The sequence below is a fragment of the Coturnix japonica genome, chromosome 3, assembly GCF_001577835.2.
Source record: "Coturnix japonica isolate 7356 chromosome 3, Coturnix japonica 2.1, whole genome shotgun sequence".
Classification (NCBI taxonomy): Eukaryota; Metazoa; Chordata; class Aves; order Galliformes; family Phasianidae; genus Coturnix; species Coturnix japonica.
The window spans coordinates 21,132,831-21,154,342 of record NC_029518.1 but is presented as its reverse complement, the minus strand read 5'-3'; the positions used below and the strand labels follow the sequence as shown (position 1 = coordinate 21,154,342).

General features: G+C 37.5%; 1 long non-coding RNA gene across 1 annotated transcript; it reads right to left on the bottom strand.

Moving 5' to 3' along the window:
• Positions 1–4,603: 4,603 nt before the first annotated feature.
• On the bottom strand, positions 4,604–21,209 carry LOC107311136. The gene is made up of 4 exons (XR_001553889.2): positions 21,122–21,209; positions 11,960–12,055; positions 10,966–11,121; positions 4,604–5,307 (listed from the first exon to the last, which is right to left on the bottom strand). It is a non-coding gene; the product is annotated as an uncharacterized LOC107311136 (long non-coding RNA).
• Positions 21,210–21,512: the final 303 nt, after the last annotated feature.

Below are 21,512 nucleotides of genomic sequence, written 5' to 3'. Positions count from 1 at the left end.
AGTTCTGTGATCTTGTGTGACTATGCATTCAAATGAGGAAAATTAATTAGAATGAACTCTGGCAGGTTAAATGCAGAAACCAACAAGGCAGGCCAAAGAACAACTTACAGAAGGCAGAAAACATGACAAATCCTTTTCTTAAAATCATTACAATACAGTATTTTGCCAGGAAGCTTGTACAGTAAGTGATCCAGAAGCAGTAGAAACATTCAGAGAAGAAAAGGTCAGAGCAGATAAATAGAGAGAAATATTATGCTTAGTGAATGTGGAAGAGTTTAGAAAATTCCGCACTAAAAGCATGCTCCCCACAACTCACTTTTTTTTTTTTTTTTTAAATAAAAAATACCTCAAAGGTTCTTCATTCAACTGCAGAAGAACATATAAAACATGTTCACCAGGACAAGAAATTATTCACAAAGAGCGTAGAAATAAATGAAGCATGAAATAGCTTAAGTAATATGTGCAGCGTAGGAATTCTTATTTAAAAATGCCCAGGTACATAGACTAAACAGACTGAAAGTGGGACTGGATGAAAAAAAGCTACTTAAAACAAAACAAACAACCAAAATAAACCAACTAACCCACACTGGTCCTTTCTAGTATGTTAAGTGGTTTGAACCATGTGAACAGAATCTGAAGACACATACAGATCAAAGAAGAGGCAGCACAGATTTCTGAATGAGGTCATGACATCTTCCAGGAGTCTGAAGATGTCAGAAGGTACATGAAGAAAACAAAGTTGAACCAATCTCTCCTGATTTTCAAAAGGCTCAAAAATGAAGCTGTGGGAATCAAATGGTCACCACTCAAACAAATAAGAGACTATTTATTGAGATATCTGAACACTAATTGTCCATTAGCTTTTCGGTGAAGGAAGACCGTATTTGAATCTCACAAGAATTACAACTTTGTAAAAGGACATTCTGACATTGCTTGCTCAGAGACAGCAAATACTCTTACATTATCTGTTTTGTAATATGCCCTCATACCATGAGCATCTTTTGTTCTTAACTGTGCTTAAAGGAATCTAAGCAGAGCTGCATGGCCCTGGTGGGCTCTGCTGTAAGAGGCGTGCACCTTCCCCAGTGCACAGCAGATCACATCTGAAAGGGTGCAGTGTTGTATCCAGCCAAAGGAACAAGAGGAAGAAGCACAAAGAAAGGGCACTTCCCTAGGTAAAGCTTTCTCCAACTTGATCCCAACGTCTGCATTTGTCCCTTCAGACACCACAACTCCTTCAGTTCCGAAAGAAACATAGCTATTTTTCCATAAGCTATCCTAAACAAACAAACAAAAGGATGTCAAAAACATTCCTAGAAACGTTTACTTGGGAATGCTTCTCCTCTTTACACATAGCATATAGTAAAACAAATTACATCAAACAACCAGTTTCAGGAAGGGTGAGCAATACTAAGCTTGTTTAAAGTGAGATTTATTCTTTATTTTCATAGTGGGCAGCAAAATTTTGCTTTGAAACACACATTTCTATTGCATTTTGTAACATTTACAGTCTCATTTCTCCTTAGCAGCAAATAACCCAAGAGATGTGTGCCTGTACTAAAAGCTGTTTTCCCTGCCCATTATATATACATAAATATATATAGTATATAAATATAAATATAATACATTATAGTATATAAATATAATACATATATATAAACAAATATATACATTTATCTATAGTGACCAAAGTATCCTCTAGAAGTCAGTTTTTCTTCCCATGACTCTCAGATAGATTTATTTAAATTGTACCTCAAAGCTCCAACTATTTACACCCCTGTGGCCAAATCTCATCATCTTTCAGATGAGGCATCTCCAGCGTTTGCAATTCAGCCTCAGGCTCTTGTACATTTTGGTCTTTATTTTTCTGTATTTGTGTAATAGGAGCAGCTCTCCACAGTCAAACATGAAATATAGTCAGACGTTTCTTTATGGCCTGGCATCTGTGCAGTCACTTCTCATGCTCAGGGTAAAGCCTAAATGGGACCATTATGTTTGAACAGTAATTTATACCCAGTTTGCACTAGTACAATCAGATTCATACACTGGATGAGAAACAGAGAAGTACAACACTGCTCATATCTTGCTTGTATCACAAGCAAGTGAAAATAATTGGTGTATTTCATACAGCCCTCTCAAATGAAGCATTTATAGGATATGTTTCAATATTCTGGGCATAATTCAACTAGCTACAATTTATGCTGGTTGAGTAACCAGACAGAGTGACTGGTCAATTTTATGCAGAAGACACTAGTGCGCTATTATGACTCTATAAGTATGTTACAGTTAGTGGTGAGTATTTACCTTTGCCTTCATCAAGAAAGTGCTAATTTTACACCCCTTGTATAGCATTTAGAACAATGTCAAAGAAATAATTTATAATTACTGTTCCAATTCTCTTCCTTGCAAGCTTGTAATGACTGAATATTACTAAATAAGGATATGACTGACAGGGAAGTTTGATTTATTTGATGTAAGTTACAAAGCTGAGATGCATCTCTTAAAGGAATATTCTCATTCTTCAAGAAGCAGTATCAACTTTCATGGGGGAATGAAGATGCAGTATTTTCCTTAGTCAACAGAATTTACCATAGGTATAAGTCATGCTTTCATTTTCCTCTGTGAGAAAACAAATACAAATCACTGTGAATCTAAAACACTCTTCTATTACTTCTGCTGCTGTGAAAGATACAAGAAAAACATCGTCACCTATGATTTACATAGATACTTGTTCCCTTTCTCTTGAGGTGCCTGATGGAAGGATACGTAGCTGAAGTTAAACTTCCCAAGAATCAGTGCCTCAGCAGCCAGAACCCAAGGAAAGCCTCTCAGACCGTAGTTGGGGAATGCAGTAAGGGTAATTCAAAATGCATTTCCTGCAGTCATGCACATTGTTTTTTCACTAGAAAGAGAAAATTGTTTATGACCAAGGGAGGCAAATGCCTGCCTGATGAATGCCAACCTCCTGTAACAGACATTTATTTTCAGAAGACTACTTATGCGTAGAACATTTGGAGGAGCAGTGCTCATGCAGATAACAAAACATGTCATGCTACCCTTGTTTCCACAAACTCCCTAAATCACTTGCTAGTTTCCAGACCTCCCTGTGATCATGAGTTGATACATGTTTGTCATGGCCATCAAAGAAGTAGCAGTATAGTGTATGCAGTGGAATGAAAAAAAATGTAACAAAACTCAGTTGAATTCAAGATCCTCCTCTCCAACTGGTTCATGAGGATCAAAATGAAAGCCCACCCCCAAAGCAGTTCACTGCCAAATTCATTTTCTGCTCTACTTTCTATGCAACTATTTTGAAAATGCAACTAATGTCAAATGGGTTTTAAAATAAGGTTGCTCAGTTGCTGTGAAATGGAAAACAAGACAAAAGCTCACCAATTACACTTCAGAATACCTCCAAAAATTCTATTCAAATTGTTGTATCTTCAAAATTCTGTGGTAAATGTTTTGATCCTCACAGAGGTGCACATGACTTTGGACTCCTGTTGTGTTTTGGCTTGAGGCAACTCTTTCTATTGCTTTATCCACTTGTTATAAAATCAAGGAGATCGGAAAAAACAAAACAAAAACCAAAAAACAAACAAACAAAAAAACAAAAAAACCCCCACAAAACTAAACAAAAATGGAGAGATGGAGGGAAGAAATTCTTCTGACTAAGAACATTTTTACATTGATGACTAGAGTTCCTTTTAGAAAGGAGATGGTAAGTTAGCTTCTGTGCAGAAATAAAGTTTCTTTCTAAAACCACGGGAGTTGTTTCTAGGGAATTACCTACAGACAGGGAGCAATCAATCATCAGTGCATAAGCTGTACATCCATTAACAACTTGTTCTGTAGTGTTCTTCACCTAACATGCTTCAATGGGACAGGCTCAGAGGGATGCCCACAGTCAGTCTTGTGACAGAGTGGAGATGGCCTCCAGGGGCCATCACTTTGACTCAGTGACCCTAGGGACAGGAGTACATCAAAAATCAGCCTGTATCCTGCTCCTTTTATGCACCTGTCAGAACAGCTCTTGATCCCATAACTCTAAGAAAAAAAAAAAGCACAGTTCCTTTGGGCGGTCTGGGGGACTTGCAAGTACAGCTATTTGTGCAAAACTACAAGTTTATGGCCACTCATGCTCTGAACAGCAAAAAAAATCTTGAAGCTGTGGCATTGCACTGTAAATAATTTAGAATGCCATAACTGTCTGGGGTCTGTCTGAGAAGGGAACTAGATTTGATTGCTCATCTCTGGGAGACTGCTCAAACTGCGTCAGTGCTGACATGAAGGCTCCATCCCCTTCAGTTTCTATGCAAAGGTTGTGCCCTGTGCTCTGGAATACTGTGAGAAAGCCCCAGTAAAGAAAGGTTCAAAATGAATTTGAAATGTGCAGATATACAGCATACTTTCAGAATCATATACATATTACTTCATATGTACAGGTTAACTCAGTATAGTATATTAATTATATGTATGACATATAACATAGATGATAAACGTATATAGTAAACATCCAAAATAAGGAATAAACTGCATAATATTTAAACCTATGATCCAATTTGAATGTTGGTTCTGTTTTATGAAATAGGCTGGACTAGGTGACCTGCAAGAAGTTCATTTCACCTTTAGCTATTCTATTATTTGCTTTGGAAGTCACTTGCTACCTTGAAGTCCTCGCTGTAATTGTTTCTTACATAAGCATGGCAAGCTTCATAATCCCTTGCTATGCATAATTCTGTCACCTGAACACAGCGGTATCATCACAGTTGTATTGTTCTCTATAGGTCAACCTGAGAATAATTACCATTTCAGCAGGGGATAACAAGCCTTGCATGCACACAGTAAGCAGGAGCTCCCTAAAGCACACATTTATGCCTGCTGTGCCAACCAGCATGCCAGCTTGCCCTTGGTGTCCCTGCTCAGTGCTCTCAGTGAGGAGGGGAGCTCAGCTGCCACAGAGGCTGCCAGATGCAGGATTTAGCATGGTAATGGAAGAAGCTGCACAAGAACCTGCACGTGCAGGTGTCAGCTGGCTTGAAGGTAAGTGTCTCAAGTTCACAAATCATTTCACAACCACTTAAAGCTTTACTTCAATTGTGAGCACTATAGTGTTACACAGATTTTTTTTTGTTTTTTTTTTTCCAAGTTATTTAGCCAGGAAAAACAAAATACATTAGAACAGGTACACTGCCAACAGACAGACTAACACAAAAGCTGTAAGGTGATTTAAATTGATTAAGTATCTGATCTGTGTTTCTAACTCCATGCAGACTTTGATACAGCAATCAAAACTGTATTAAACACCTGAAAAAAATGAGTAGAGAGAAGAACTTCAAGATGAGGAACACCATGCAAATCTGTCACAAAGAAATTATTTTCAACATCTGATAAAAGAACTAGTAAAAAGTTATTCAGATGATACCACCATTCTCAAGACTAGCAAAGGTTCAGAAGACTTCAAAGGAACAATACCTCAGCCTCTGGAGGAGCAGCCAGGCTGAGGAGCCCATGTTCTGACAGTAGCTTTCCTGTCCCACAACCAATCTGTCTGCTTTAACACTCCAATTAGCTGAAGTCAAGCTATGGTTGGGGCTGGGTTCTGAACTCTCCTCTGGAGATATTCAAGACCTGCCTGGACTCCTACCTCTGCAACCTGGTGCAAGGAACCTGCTTTGGCAGGGGGTTGGACTCAGCGATCTCTGGAGGTCCTTTCCAACCCCTACAATTCTGTGATTCTGTAATGTTATGCTTACAGCATTTCTTCATAAGGCTTCCTAAATTCTTTCTGCATTGTACTTTGAGTACAGGTAATTTGAAAGCTACTGGCAGGTTATGGTCCAGGTTCTCAGGACCATCATCCCTGATCCAGATAATGGTACTCAGGGGCAGAGAAGGAGATTCTGGTCAATCTCTTGCATTCATCAGAGTCCCAAATACCAATTTTATGTGACATAACAACAAGATACTTAAGGGAAATACTGTAATCAAAAGGCAATTTTCCTTCTAAATGACAGCTGTATCACAGGATCCATAAATAGTAAATTATATGATAATTAATCACTGGTTGCTTGATGATTTCCATTATAAATTATTCCAAGGAAGTAACCATTTAAAACATGCATATATTTATTATGACTTAGCTTATGACTTGATCAACTGGGAATATTTGGTTAATTGTGAGAATCAGATGGCATTGAAGAACTGCTTATAGACCTACTTCTCAACCTTTTGTAAGCCCAGCAATAAACCATACATTATTAAAAGATGAGCAGAGGTGTTTGAATTGAGATCATTTCTCAATTGTTTGAAGACCTTCAGGAGAAGTCTTCAAACATTTTTTTCAGACTATATATCTGGCAGCTTGCTATGGTTGAGGTGTAGCACAGCTAACATTTATTCACTTGAAAAGTATTTTACCACACATGGCTGAAAAGTTATTTGATAATAAACATGGGATTCCGAAATGGAGTGCAATACTAGTGTGAATGGATATATTCCTGCTGATTGCCAACTGAAGTGACTCAAAAGTTGCCATGACCAGAGATTTTCCAATTTTTTTTTGGAATCACCAGAGACTTGATTTGAAAATAGGTAAGGTTACAGCAAAGGGCTGTTTCCTGCCTTTCCCTGACAAGAACAAAGGCAGTATGTACTTTTGAGCCGAATTAGAACTCCTCCAATGTGTTTGCCAGGAAAATAATCTTCATCTAAAAAACAAAGACTCAAAATTGAATCAGTGAAGTGTATTATTCTAATCATAACGACCTAATCTAATCTAAATGTAAATACAACATCAATCTATCAGTACTAAGACACTTTCAAAGAAAGCATTTGGGAAATTAAGATTGCAGATGCTGAATGTGACTGCACTGTGCTTACTTGCCCCCAGCCAGACTGAGTCCCTCTTCCCTGTCCTACCCCACCTCACGCAGCCTGCGATCATGGTCTGCAAACACAAATGTCTGGAAAGAAAAATTATTCCTGCCAGCATCACAGAAACATAAAAGCTCAGACTTTTCACTGAGTCCTTGAGCAGATTTCATCTTCAACCCAGTGTGTGTAAATTGAAATTTCTCTGTTTCATTCAATTTTTATGCCTGAAAACAGATTTATTGTATGTACTGTAACAGCAAAATGAGTCACATTTGTGAAATTCTGGAGTACTTCTGCACTCTGATCTCAGTCAGAATAGCTCAGTAAAAGGCATGTCTGAAAGCTGCTGCTATTAGAATATAATAGTGGCATCCATAGTGCCGCTGTATAATATAATCCAGTGGCAGTTTTAGGGGAGATTTAATATTTTGTCTGGTCTTAAACTGTAATATTTAAGAGGAGAACAGCAACACTGCAAAGATATTAAAAGCTGGGTGATGTCTAAAAATGTGTCTCAAGAGGCTGGGAGATGGTAGAATATCCTAGGAAATCTCTTTAAAAACAGTAATTTGCCAATTTAATCTCCATGTGAATTTGAGACAGAGAGTACATATGTAGCAGTATATTAACATAACACCTAGGATTCTAATTCTTAAAGACTCTATTTCGACTTTATTCATTCTAGAATTATATCTAACTCTGATCACATCAACTTTAATTTCTGGTGCAATGTCTGTGAAGTCACAATACTGCCAACATTAATTTGTAATCATAAGCATCTTAAAACTTCTCACAAAAATACCAATCTATACTTATCTCTCTTAGGTCTGTCCTACTGCCTTTCAGGGGACCTTTATTTGAGGTTAAACAGAAGTGAGAGTTTATTCACTCCCATTAAATATTTCTTTTAGTTTGGCAGAACAAAACCTCAGTTTCCCAGATCAAAGCCCGACATGGATTTTTGGTAGTTTTTGTTGTTGTTTGTTTGTTTGAAGAACAATCCAAACATTTCCACAACATTATTCTTAATTCTATTTGTGTTCCTACGCAACACAACTAATAATTTATAACAGCACCCTATAAAGTATGAATAGTGATGCAGAAGAACCTCTTGTTTTCTACTTGTAAACTACTCCAGAAATCCAATGAAAACAGCCATTTTCATATGCCAAAACGCAGACTAAAGGTAACAAAAGCTCACTTTTGCCATCTTCCAACAATCATACTCAAAGGAGACCCCTAGATATAATTATTTACTCACCCATTTTTGCCCCACAGGTGTATTATTGCATATGTCTACTCACTTTTTCCAACATCTATCAGTCAATTTTGACAAGACCTGATCAGCAGAACTGACACTATCTCCATACACAAACCACATGCCTCATTTCCAGGAGAACAACATTCCCAGCTAGCTACCCAGATCACTCGTATATGCAAACTGGTGTGGAGGAGTGGGTGCCGCTCATTCAAGTGAGGAGCAGACTAGGTGAGCCTAATCAAGGTGATGCCCTTCCCCTGCTGTATTTGCGGTGTTTTTCTAACTTACTGTTTTCTCCTTCTGAGTTTATCTCAGAAAGAGAGGAAGCAGAAGGGAAAACAGGAGTTCTCTTGTATATACCTGACATATATCATTGGTTTCTCAGTGAGGGCTTGAAGGCCTTGCAAACAGACAGTTTACTGGTGACAGTGAGCACAGTAGAGATACTCCTATATATACAGACACACGATTATTAACTACTTAACGGGAAAGACCTCTGTATTTCTCCTCCTGGGCAAACCTCAGGATCATGTAAGAGAAGAGTGAATGGATAGAAAACCCAGCCTGCAGTAATAAATGTATCCACAGACTACAACAAAAAATGGCGATTCTCTTTGTGACCAAAGTCCGTGCAGCCAATGGCAAAACTTATCCTCTATCCCTATGTTTTTGACCTTCTGCTTTCTCTCCACTTCACTCTCCTGCAGTCTACTGTAAACATTTAACTTGTAACCTGCAACACTGCCCAGCAAAAATACCTCCCAGCATCTCTCTGTACTTGCAGAAGGTGAATTACTGTGGTAGTTACAAGCTCACCCCTGCTGATCTCCATAAGGTAGAAGCATGTATTTATCATACCCTTGCAGTAACTGTGTGAAATAGACATTTATTTGACTGCTAGTTCAGGTCTGTGTCTTTCTTATGCTGGGGGCTCATAAGAGTGGAGCAGAGGTGACAACCTTGTTCCTCAACCTGCTGACTACACTTCCTTTGATGCAATCCAGAATCTGGTTGGCTTTCTGGGCTGTGAGGCACATTTTTGTCTTGTCATCCAAAAATCAGGCTAACACTGAATTTTTTAGCCGATCAAAAACCCAGTCCCTTCTCCTCACAGCTGTTCTCCACCCACTCTCTTCTCAGTCTGTGCTTGTGCTTAGGGTTGCCCTGACCAAGGTGAGGGACCTTGCTCTTGGCCTTGTTGAATTGAGGTTTTCACAGGTCCACACCTCAAATCTGTCCAGGTCTCTCTGGGTGGCATCCCTTCCCTTCAGTGTGTCAGTTATAGTGCTCAGGATATAAAATTACACCCACATAAATGATTGTAATATTAGGCCTGGAAAACACGTATAAATGGAACAGTGATAAATCTAGATTTATGCTGTATTTTTGTGCTGCATGCTAAATAGCCTGCTTAATCAAAAAGACAAATTGGCAACATGACTTTGGGATCCATTTGTACAAGGAACCCTGCATTGTTATATTTACGTTCATTGTAAGTGAATAATTTTATACTTACTGTTACACTAAAATTAAATCCTCTATAATAGCATGACTCAAGTGCAGAGGTGTTGCTGTTCCTTATGTTCCATGCTGACCAATTAACAGGCTTGATTATGGCCATAAATTAAATTAACTGGAACTATAAACAGATTTTATAGCTCAGATGACAGATTGTTTCATTCCTTACCGAGCACTCTGTACAACAACAGTAGTACACATTGTTAACAGTAATCAACAGCAATATATGTTTTTGGGCCATTGTACAGTTCTTGGTTTTGTCTTTATCTGTTTCTATATTTTATTGCCTGTATTTTAAGGTCTCCAGTCACCTCAGTGCTTCTGGAAACCATGATGTTGTTTGATTTATGGTTTTCTCCCAGAGCACGTAAAATAGATCAAAGTCTCCCTCAGAAGACCTCGACTTTAATGAGAATGGACAAGAAAGGATTACTTTGATAAGCAAGCTTTACTGGGATAGTTTAAATAGACTTTTTTGGCCCAGTACATTGTAAGATGACATTGAATTTACAGTGTATCACCAATGTCTTAGCTGTTGTTTGCTTCTTCTCTGTCTTTTTGGAAGGATATGTGAAGCTTGACACTTTTTTAAAGAAACATTTTTTTTCAGTAATATAACTCTAGTTTTAAGAGGAAAGCTAAGCTTGGAAAAATCTAAATCTGACCATCAATCATAAACAAACACGATCTTAAACTCTAGTCAAGCCTGGAGGATTGAGAAATCTCTGAATATGTTACACTGCTGCTTTACATATATTATGATAACAGAGTCAGCTCTATTCCAGACTCAGATAAGTAACAGAAGCCTTTGTTTGAACTGAACACTAAATATTCTTCCTTGTGAAGGAGATCATTTTCTTTTGTTTTCATGGATTTAATTGCTCTGCTAAGCTGCAGCTTTTCTGTCAATTAATATTGGCAAACCAAATAATTATGTCTTGCATTTTGTAGTGGCTGATACATGCTCTCAGAATCTATTGCTTGCTCTGAAGACCCATTACAAACTCATCTGAACTGGCACAAGCTCTTAAGCATTTGTTAACCTTGAGGCATTTTTGAGCATATGTTAATGCTGTTTATATTCAAGATTTTAAATGTAATTTAGCAGACTGCCATAAAGCATGGGAACATCCATCTGTCTAATGATATCTCTATTGAAAACAGAACTGAAACCATGAAAATTGCTTGATAATAGCAACTCCTTAAAAAAAACCACAACATTTTTTGACAGTAAAAACATTTTTCTGTAATCTTACTGTCAAAAAGATTTAAAAAGAATGAGTTTCAGAATGTTATATACTGATACATACACTTTAGAGTCTCCATTTAGTCAGCTTCTGGTCCTGTTTCTGACCCCTGCACACAAGAATTGCAGTAACTAAGTATGTTCAAGTACATTAGTCTTCATATTTGATTATCTACTGTTGTACCCGGGTAAAGCCTGATGAGATTCAGTCCTGACCTACCTGAAAAAGAAACATAATTTTGTATAGTGGTTGTATAAGTGCCTCAGGTGGCATGAACATCTCTTCTGATGAGGTTCTGAACTTAAGATTTGGGATGAAAGATTTGATTAAGAGTTATTTACTTATTTAAAATTGCATTAAGTAGAAAAACGTAATATTCTAGGGACTTTATTTGTCATGTTGTCATATTATACTTTCATTTAATAACTTAAATGTTTAGCGGAATGACAATCTGTGTCAAAATTTAAGCCTGACTACAGTAGATGATAACCTCAAGTCTGTTTTGGTAATGAATCAGAATGACTTCTATGCATATAAATAAGAGTTTGATGGCTGCATGTGTTGTAAACACTGATTAAAACCTTAATTAGAGCTAGCTGGAAGAGCTGACATGAACTAATTTTAATATTGCACTTGTCTGATCACACATCATAGTGATATAAGAAAAAAAGGGTGAAGAATAGAACAGTGCAGGCCAAGGAAAGCCACATTCTTCCTTCTCTTTCTAATGCAGCAGTGATGGTACTGTAGTTTTTAGAGATTATTTCAAATCTATTTATGAATTTATTCAGGAAAAAATCTTATTGTGGGAGTAAAGAAAGAACACCTGGTAAATCCATCCCAAGTGTTAGCCCATGCCAGTGAGCTTAGTATTCTTCAGCATCTATAGAAACTGGCAAACATCACTGCCTATTGTGTTGGTAAGTCGTTTATTTATCTTACCCTTCACTTCTCTGTCTCTACTCCCATGAACCAGATGACTGATTTTTCATATGTGAAAAGCTGAAACTAGAGCATACAACTACAGCATATGCAGGGAAAAAAAACAAACACTTACACAAAGTCTTCTAGGTTGGTCTAGTCAGAACACCATCCAAGTTGAGACAAGATCTGTCTTTGCTGTGTACTGGACCTCAGAGCCTGGGTGTTTGAGCTGGAATGCCAGAATACAGAGGTTAATATATATATAGAAATTGTGTGATAGCAGATGTTAAAAAATATTTTTTTTTGGAAATCCAATGACCTTCAAGTGAGTGGAAAAAAGAAAACAAGCACACAGTTATTAACTCGAGTTTTCTATAAATGCTGGAAAAAAAGAAAAAAGAAAAACCTGCAGTGTTCATCTTGAGTTTGGCAAGAGAAGCCTCTGTATTTGAGCCAGTTCTTAGCATTGCTGATGGAGCACAGCAGCAAAGTTTCCACTTTCATAAAGCATTTGAGAAGAGCATCTTATCTGAGCCTAACAGTAACTTACAGGGAGAGAGGAAGTGAGGCTGCTGGCTCTTGCTTAATTAAATTTCTGCTGTTACAAGGAGGAAATTTTGTGCTAATCATCTTAAAGCAATCTCTGCTGTAATTGTCTCTTTGTGAAAACAAGAATCCAATAATGTGGACAGCTGAAGCAAAAAACAGGCAGACCTCCTCACATCTGCCTGCCAACCTGCTTTGGGCAAGGAACAGCTGCATGCCAGGGTTACTGCTCCATCAGGGCCATTCCAGCAGCTACACCAGGTTGAGCACTCCCAAGTGTGGCAAGGCAGTCACTGCCCAAACCCACCCTATTGCATCAACCTGCACAATAAAAGCAAGTAACACCACCTAATGGTATGCCAGTAATGTCTCTCCTATGCCACAGAGCAGTCCTTGTGCTTAATTTAGATAGTCATCGTAAAATATTTACTGCAGATGATTAATATTAAGAATAATGGGAAGCAGGAAAGAGCTCCACATCCTTGGGAACACATTTAATGACTTATATACCATCATGTTATCTTATTTTGTGAGGCCATGAATCCCAGTAAACGCAATGACACTTGAATGATATCTTTGCTCTCTAAGCTTCTCACCACGCAACAGTAATATTTTCTCTTTCCAGAGATGAAGATATTGCATCGTTTGCCTTTGCACCAATCAAGATGAAGCCTGAAGTGATTTTCCAAACTGCAGGATGGAGAAATCTGTTATCACATTCTGACTTCTTCAGGGATGTGTTCATGTTGATAATAATAATAATGCAGTCTGAAATGTGTGGGTAATACAATCAGTACTGTGCAAGTAGTTATTTGCTGATCACAGTCCTTGCTTTGGAGAGAAAGGATGACTGACCAAACCTCTTACATACACTGCATAGTTTAAACTAACATATTTTACTTCTCTAAAGCTCCACACTCAAAATATCATAATTACAACATTAAATATATTAAACCAACTTTTAAGCAACCTTTTGTTAATACTACTAAATTGTAAAAAAATACATAAAAATTTGGTCTAACATTAATTTCCTGTTGTGTTCTTTCACATTTAAAGCTAGAGCCTGGGGTACATAACAAAGTACTGCATACTCCAAGGAAACATCATTGAATACTCCTACAGGTATTTGATTATGAATATCTTTAATTGCATACTGTCATATTTTATACAGCCAGGTCATATTATGAATCTAAACAGTATCTGAGCTGTTTATTTCACTTCCTAGGGTAATGAATGATGTGGTACAGCTGAGACATATCCTAACACTAACCACTTGGAGCAGGGTCTGTAGTATGGAAATTACTGCAGTTCTATTGAGCTCAAAGAGTGCTTATAGTATTTAGTCTTAAAACACGAGCTGTTTAGGAATTCCCATTTTCTTCCTTTATAAGCAACTGAATAGTAGAAACAGGTTCTAATCCTATGAAATGTGAGTTACTGCGCCTGTCTGGATCCTAACTAGTTAAATCACCACACAATGATGCTGATGTTGATTATGTTATGCTGGATATAAGAGACAACCTTTACATAGATTTGTTTTTACTATCTATGATCTAAATAAAAGCTGCTATTTCTAGTTATTTGCCACTAAAAAGAAAGCATGAGAAAGTATTTTTTGCAATAGCCTGGATGCTCATGAGTTATGAAAAAATGTCTTAAGTAAGAATCTAATTACTTAGAATGACACTCGTTTAAGGGAAAAAAAAAGTGTACTGGCCAAGTTCCATGTAGAGATCAAAATCAGAGTCAACATTAACGTGCTAAGCACGATTTACAAATCTATTGTAGAAGAAAATATTGTTCATACAGAACAATTTGTGGTATCTTTTTTTTTTAATTAAGCATAAGCTTTCACACTTATAGATGTTTCTTTTGCCAAGATTTAGGTTTCTTTTTAACCAAATTCATTTTTAAAAAGGCAAGCTTATAAAAGTATATTTACAGATTCAGTATGAAGTCATCCTGCCTTTGCCTGAGTAAAAAATGTTTGTCTGATATGTCTGCAATATGATTGTCCAGAGCCCTATAGAGATTCATGAAGATTTTACTATTTGACCTCAAGAACATAAAAGGTTTTCCAAACACATTTTGAGTTCTCTTAATAAAGAGATCTTCGGATTTAATAATTCAAGAATACACTACTTAGATAGAAAAGCGCAACAACATATCAAATTGTAGAGGTAAAATTCCCTGAGGTAGTACAAATCTCTGAAATATGGTATAGTAAAATTCAGAATAACATGTTACTTTATTGACACTTATTTAAAATTCCTTGCCCCATATGCTTTCATTACCAATGAGAAGTGAGAATATTCCTAACCTGCAACAGTAAAATCTTTACATAATTATATAAGTCAGGCTGTCAATATTAAAAAACTGTTATGTTAAGCCCAGATAAAAGTACACTCAAGTGACTGCAAAAAAAAAAAAAAAAAAAAAGCATTTGATTTGACTTTTTTTTTTTCCTAGGCAAACTCTGGGGAAATGGAACTTTCTAAAGCTCGTATATCAACAACATATTTGGGAGACATCTGCCAGCTTTAGCAAAATTCAAGATTTTCATTTCTGAGAGGAGTCAGATGAAGACCTTCCACTTGCTTAAGAGGAGGCAGACTGGTGTAAAGGCACACGTGTTGTGGTACGAAAGCTTCCCATCTGCCACCCATCCCTTCCAGCTCTGCCCACCCAACTCCCATATGCTCCATCTTCATTCTTATTTCCAGATCATTTTCCTCACAAGCTTATTCTCTACAGGTTACTTCTAATTTGCCATCTAGCCCCTTTCTTTTCATTTTCCATGCCTATTTTCTCCTCACTTCCTTAAATTTCTTCATGATTTCTTGCTTAAATGTTACTGCTCAAGACTCAACAAAACTCTGGAAGGCTAGTTACCCACTGAGGTGCTTCCCTCTGGATTTCAGCCTTCTTCTCTATTATTCCCTTTGCAATTTCTGTATTACTTTTCTCTCCTCTTTCCTCTGTCATCATTTAGATCCGGTGATCTTCAGTTGTTTCTTGACAGGGGAGAGCATTGGCACCCTATTATTTAGTCCGTTGTTTAGGATAAACATTTAACTACCACGCTGCCAGGGCCAGGCAGAGGACATACTTTGATTCCAAGGTTGCCCTTGGAAAAGGCCTCTACAGCTCCTTTATTGGGGTGGAGGTGTTTAGCAATTGCACAATGACATCTGGCATATGTTTACAGCCTGTACTTAGGCTAACAGAAGAAAAATGACAGGTTTTTTTTTTTCCTAGACAGATGTCATAAATACTATGTATTAGTATTTTTTTAGTATCCCAACATGTTTACTCTGAAGTTGGCTCATCACTCTACACTGGACAGGTCATTTGTTCTGTTTCTGTGAAAAAAGAACTTTTAAAGACACCCGTCAAGGACAATTATCACCTGTTGGAGGTGCCAATTTCTCTGAAGGTTTTTTTCTTGCAACTTCAAGAGTCCCTTTTTGATTAAATGAGCTTAGTCTCCTCCAGTAGAATAGAGTGGTAGAATATTTTGTATAGGATAACCATGGAGTGGAGCAGCCCCTTTCCACAGAGACTTTTGTGAGAAACATTCAACATTAATCAGTATTCTTGAAAGCAAAACATTTCTCCTAAGAAGCCCATTCAAGTAAACACCATTAAACATATATCGGCTTGCATGTAAAAAGAGAGTTTTCTCCCTTCCACCAATGAAAATCTACCAGAAATTAATTATACTTTCTGTAATTATAAGAATCAGGTCCTCACAAACACTAAAGTAGCTACAACCATGGTTCTGATGAAGCATAAGCTACTAATAACATTAACAAAGCTTAAAAACCCTTCACACCGGGCAAAATTCAGTCTGCAGAAAGAAATCCCATTCAAAACCATTTAAGTAAATATGTGATTTTTGATGAAATTATCTAGGCAACGTGAATAGAGATATTTCTATTTCCATGCACTCTCCTTCCTGCTACATCCTCTACCTGTTACCATTACTTCTACCCAGTATATGTTACATTACCTTTTACATCTACGTTATCCCGATGCTACTCTAAATGTGGAACACCAAAGAACTCAGTGCAGAAACTCCATTCAGTCATTATCAATGTAGAGAAAGCAGCTGTAGATGCTGAAATAAATCATTTGCTGTTTTGTTTGAATTATTTTTGTACATCACATAGTTTTGAAGTACAGATTATGCTGATTACGTAGTGCACATCACTGAATACAATGCAGTTGTGCTAAAATGATTTCACAAGAATATATTTTATTAGTTTCTAATATGAAATATATTTGAGAACCTTTTCAGTTTGTACCTGCCGGCAATAGCTAGTAAGGAAGTTTATTAAAGAAATTTTGAAATGTATCAGAGGAATCTTATAAAAGAACGAAAAGTATTTTCGGTAGCTTTTATGACTGAAGTGGGCTATCAAAGGCAAAAATTTCTATTCAAGTGCATTGCTTACATTTAAAGTGGCACACACTCCCTTCAGCATTTTTCCCCTCTCTTAGCTGTGTTGAAAAATAGTGTTTTGCAGCTGAGAAAAACTTCTCTACCAAATAGTTATTGTGCTCTTTGTATTTGTTGTAGTTGCCATGAAAATAAACAGGAGGCATTACATTTGGAGCAGACTGTGTACTCTTAACAGCTTAAACAGGTTACAGGCTGTAGGGAAGGTCTGTGCTTTCATTCTCAGGAAAGAAATTACAAAAAAAATAAAAATCCTACTCATCTTTTTAGTCTCATAACTTGCATTGAATGTAATGAAAAATGATTATAAGCAGGGTATTCTAAGTGACCTGTAGGCTATAATAGAGGATTCAGACTGTCAGATGTGTTCATGAGCCATTAAAAACTAAAAGTACTTAATTCTGAACTCTTCAGGAGTAGGTCATCTCTAAATTCAAGTTCTCACTGAAACTATTTACATTTTACTCATCACCTGAAAAACATGTGAAGTGGGTAGTCATCAGTTCTGGAATCAGTTACGAACCTCCCCTTGCTGCAGAATAAAGCTGAAACACTGCACATGTCATGCATCACAGAGCACTGAATCAAATGATTTATGAGTACCTGACAGGGATCTGATGCTTCTAATTTGTCAATCAAAAGTGTAAGCTGTAACAAAAAAAAAATAATCAGAGTTTTTGGTATTTGGAAACACACCTGGGGAAGATCAGACTTAGTGTCCACACATACCCATCAAGGCATGTGGAAACCATAAGGCAAATAGAAAACTCCTGCTGCTCAGCCTTGCTGTTTTTCTGAATTTCTTTTATGTGTTTTCCATGCATGCAGAATGTTTGCCAGGCTTATGAAGAACCCTAGGGATTTTCATAGATGCATGCACTTGCTCTCCCACTAAGCTGTTCCCAGCCTGCCAGAGCAACCAAGGAATCCCTGCAGATCCCTGCTTTAGGGTCTCTGGTGCTGCAGTGCAGTGTTAAGCCCCACAGGTCTTGGGTTCCTCACCCCCAGTCTCAGGCTGGGTAGTTTCATACTGAGACCCCCTTTACAAAGGAAAAATAGTATCTCTCCCCTTCTACAGACAGTAAATCCATATATGCTGATTTGTTATTTCATGCCTAGAATTTTGTTTTTGGTTCCAACTTGTTTGCAGAAAGATCAAGGAAAAATGATTAAACATCGATAAGCCTTTTCCTTTTGTCTGGTATTTCTTGTACTTCCCCTCTTCACCCCATGGCACATTTCCAGTGTATTAGCAATATGACATATTGCTTTATCTAGACTCTGTGGATTACTGAAGTATTTCTTCCTCTTAATGAGAGAAATTGGGCATTTGTTTACCATAAGTCCTGCCTTACTCATTTCAGACTGCAGTAAATGTTTGTTCAGTGTCCCCTACCAGCTACTCACAGTAATAACACATATTCTTAGGGGATCACACTGTCTCACTATTAAGAGAAATGTATTTGCTTTTTTTTTTTTCCTTTTCTGAAATAGCATTACGTACAAAGTAATTTCCTCTCTGTAAGTTATTTATGCTGTTGTAAGTACTAAGGAAGGATCACAATTCATTCAAACAACAAGAGACAAAAAGAAAATCCACATAGAAAGCAACGAGCCTGTTGCACCATTTTGCACAGTTAGGGAGTATGGATCCAGCCATATTCTTATAGCCAGCTCTGCACTGAGTATAGAAAGCTTCTTTTGGCACAAACTTGCTGTGCCGATAGCTTTCTGTATTTAAAATGCCCGCAACTGCAGCTTGAATCTATATACCTTTAGAAGGGTTTGCTTTTTTTCCAGTGTTTTATCAAAGATACAGTACTTTGTCTAAAAGTTATAAGTTGTTTTATATATAAACCTGAACACCATTTTCTCATTGCACATAAATATTGATTTAAAACCTCTGTCTGCACTTAATTCCCAGATAACCAGTAGGAAACCACAAGGCTTAGATTCTATAGTTCAAGTCAGAAAGAAGGCGGAGATGCAGTCCTACTGATCATTCACATTTTCCAGGGGATGTTTATCTCACACAGTCTGCTGAGACATCATTTTACAAAGTAGTTAGGGATAAACAGCCTTGTCATAATGCTGAGGCTAACTATTGCTTTTGATACTAGAAATTGCAGTGCTACCAGTTTACAGTGGTAAAAAGAAAACATACGTAGTCTCTGGAGACAAAATTATGGCTCATTTGTGGTACTGTGAGTATCTAGACTCAGCATAATCACAGTCTTGAAGAGCTGTTTTAACCCCAAAATTACATGGATTTCTCCTTGGCGGTTCCCAGCTCATGGACTCGCTACTATGTGTGATATGCAATTCATCCTTCACAACCTGCTGTAGCTTTGTAGTGTGTTCCAGATGAGTGAAGACTACCTACTCTATCTGTAATTTAGGACTGCAAATGTAATAAAAATAATTCAATTTCTACTGTGCTTTAAAAAAAAAAACAACAAAAAACCAAAAAACCCCAAACAGAAATACGCCGACTTCCTAAAAGTTAAGTTTTCTGATGAATAACTTGTTCAGGAAGAGGCAGAGACTCTAGGACACACTGGTCCAAAGACTAATCACAACACAGGCTCTGTTTTGAAAGATAAATAAACATCAGAAACTTCCTTGTCACCTGCTGTAGGCATATGCACACACTTCTGCCAATATCTCTTTGAATCTGGCATCAGATTTTGCACCTTCTACACCCCCAGAATTTTTCCTTCAGTTCTCAAATGTTTAGAGGGAAGTCATCACCTTCACTCACCCTTCCCAGTGCTTGGCTAGATTCCTGATACTCTCTGCTCTTGTGATAGCCTCCTTCAATTGCTTCTTGCCCAACTCAAGCAGCCTTGCACTAGATCCCTTCTGATAACTGGACCTTCACCTCCCTAGACTGGGTACCTTTATATGTACTTTTTAGCAACTTACCCACAGAGTCCTTCCACTTACTGCTTCTTTCTGTTGCCCCTTCCCTTCAGCCCAATTTCTTATAGTTTCTCTTGCTGTTTGACACCATCCACCCTTAAAATTCATTAGGAACACCTGTATGGTCTTGGGATAAAAGTTTGATTTCAACTTAAAACAGCAGTACTGCTAAACCTGCATCAACCGTGTTATGTAAAAATGGCAGAGCAGTAACCACAGTATAGGCAGAACTTTGGAACCAGGACTTCTCCTTACCTAACTCATACCCTGATAATTTTCAAATGCCTCTTGTCATCACAACCTACATTTATCCTCATGGTTAATGAGCCTAGGTACATCTGAGGTCAGACTGCCAATACGAGCAAAATCCAGCCACCATTCAGCTTTTCCCATATGGGAAACAAATACCAGAATCTTTCACTGGAGGAATCTGTTTTGATTTCTCCTTACATTATTCCAGACAGTACTGCATGGTAACTGAAGAACTTTTCCTCTTTTTACATAGTGTGAAGTACTTGGCTGGGAATTCTCCATGCCCTAATGTGTGTTTGATAAAAAAATTTAACTACCTCCTATAATTTAATTGTAAAATGAACACTTCCTCCTCCTGCAAATGATGTTTCCATGGAAACTGCTCATGGTACTGTTGCTACAGAATGGAGGGATTTTATTAATGGGTTTTTCTATTCTTTTTGAATTTAAAAAACAGCTCTAGCTCAGAGTCTTGAGGCTTCCACATTTCTCATTTGCTGCAGAAAAATATATTCAGAGAACAAGGTGTATAAAACAGGCCATACTACAACAACAGAGTAAGAGAGCCTAAATTTTTTGCTCTGTAGAACTTAGGCTGAGGTGGATTTGCATTTAAAATTGTTCACATGGAATGATAAAAGATACCTGCTATGGGGTAATATATTAGTGATTTCAGAGGTTAATTGTAGGCATCACTGATTAGGGACATTTTGAGTCCAGCAGGAGCCTCCTGAAAACCAATTACATGTGAGAAGCACTGTTAGCATGAGGGAAGCATCAAAAACAATTTCTTATAATTTTTATACACCTTGTTATCAACTATCACACTTAGCAATTGCCTATAACTGTCCACATGAATACCCAGACCACAAAACAGATCCTATATTGTCATGCCAAATTATATCACACTGTGTTCATAGACACTGCGAGTAAATGGACTCATAACCTTTTACACCATGAAATTTCCATACAGGACAAGAAGTTTTTTTGATAACTGACCCATGATTTATCTCTGCTTTGGTCAGGAAAGACTTCTGGTATTTGGACTCTCTACAGGAAATAAGAATGATGGTATAATAGATAGCCAATAGGTTATTTATAGGACAAACTTACCAATGTCAATGCCTTCAGCCTGGCTGGAAAATAGAGAGGCTAGTCACCCAGTCTCCACAAAGAAGCAGTCTCCAAAAGAGATGCTGCCTTAGTGGTGGTCAGCCCTTAAATGAAGTCTAGGAGAGATGGAGTCAAACTCCACAGCTGAAATACCTTCACCTGTGCTCCCACAGCTGACCCGACACTTGCCTCAGCTGGTTAATCAGAGGTTCGGGCTGTGATTACTAGTTTCCCAAACAGGTCTCCATCTTGGAAAAATCTAAAGCAAAGTCTGCATCTCTTCTACTTAGCAGCATGGAAAGATTGGATTTATGCTATGTTATTACAGACCATTCACAGCTACAAAGTTTGAGAAGTCTCTTCCATTCAGTCTATTACTGACTTTACTGTA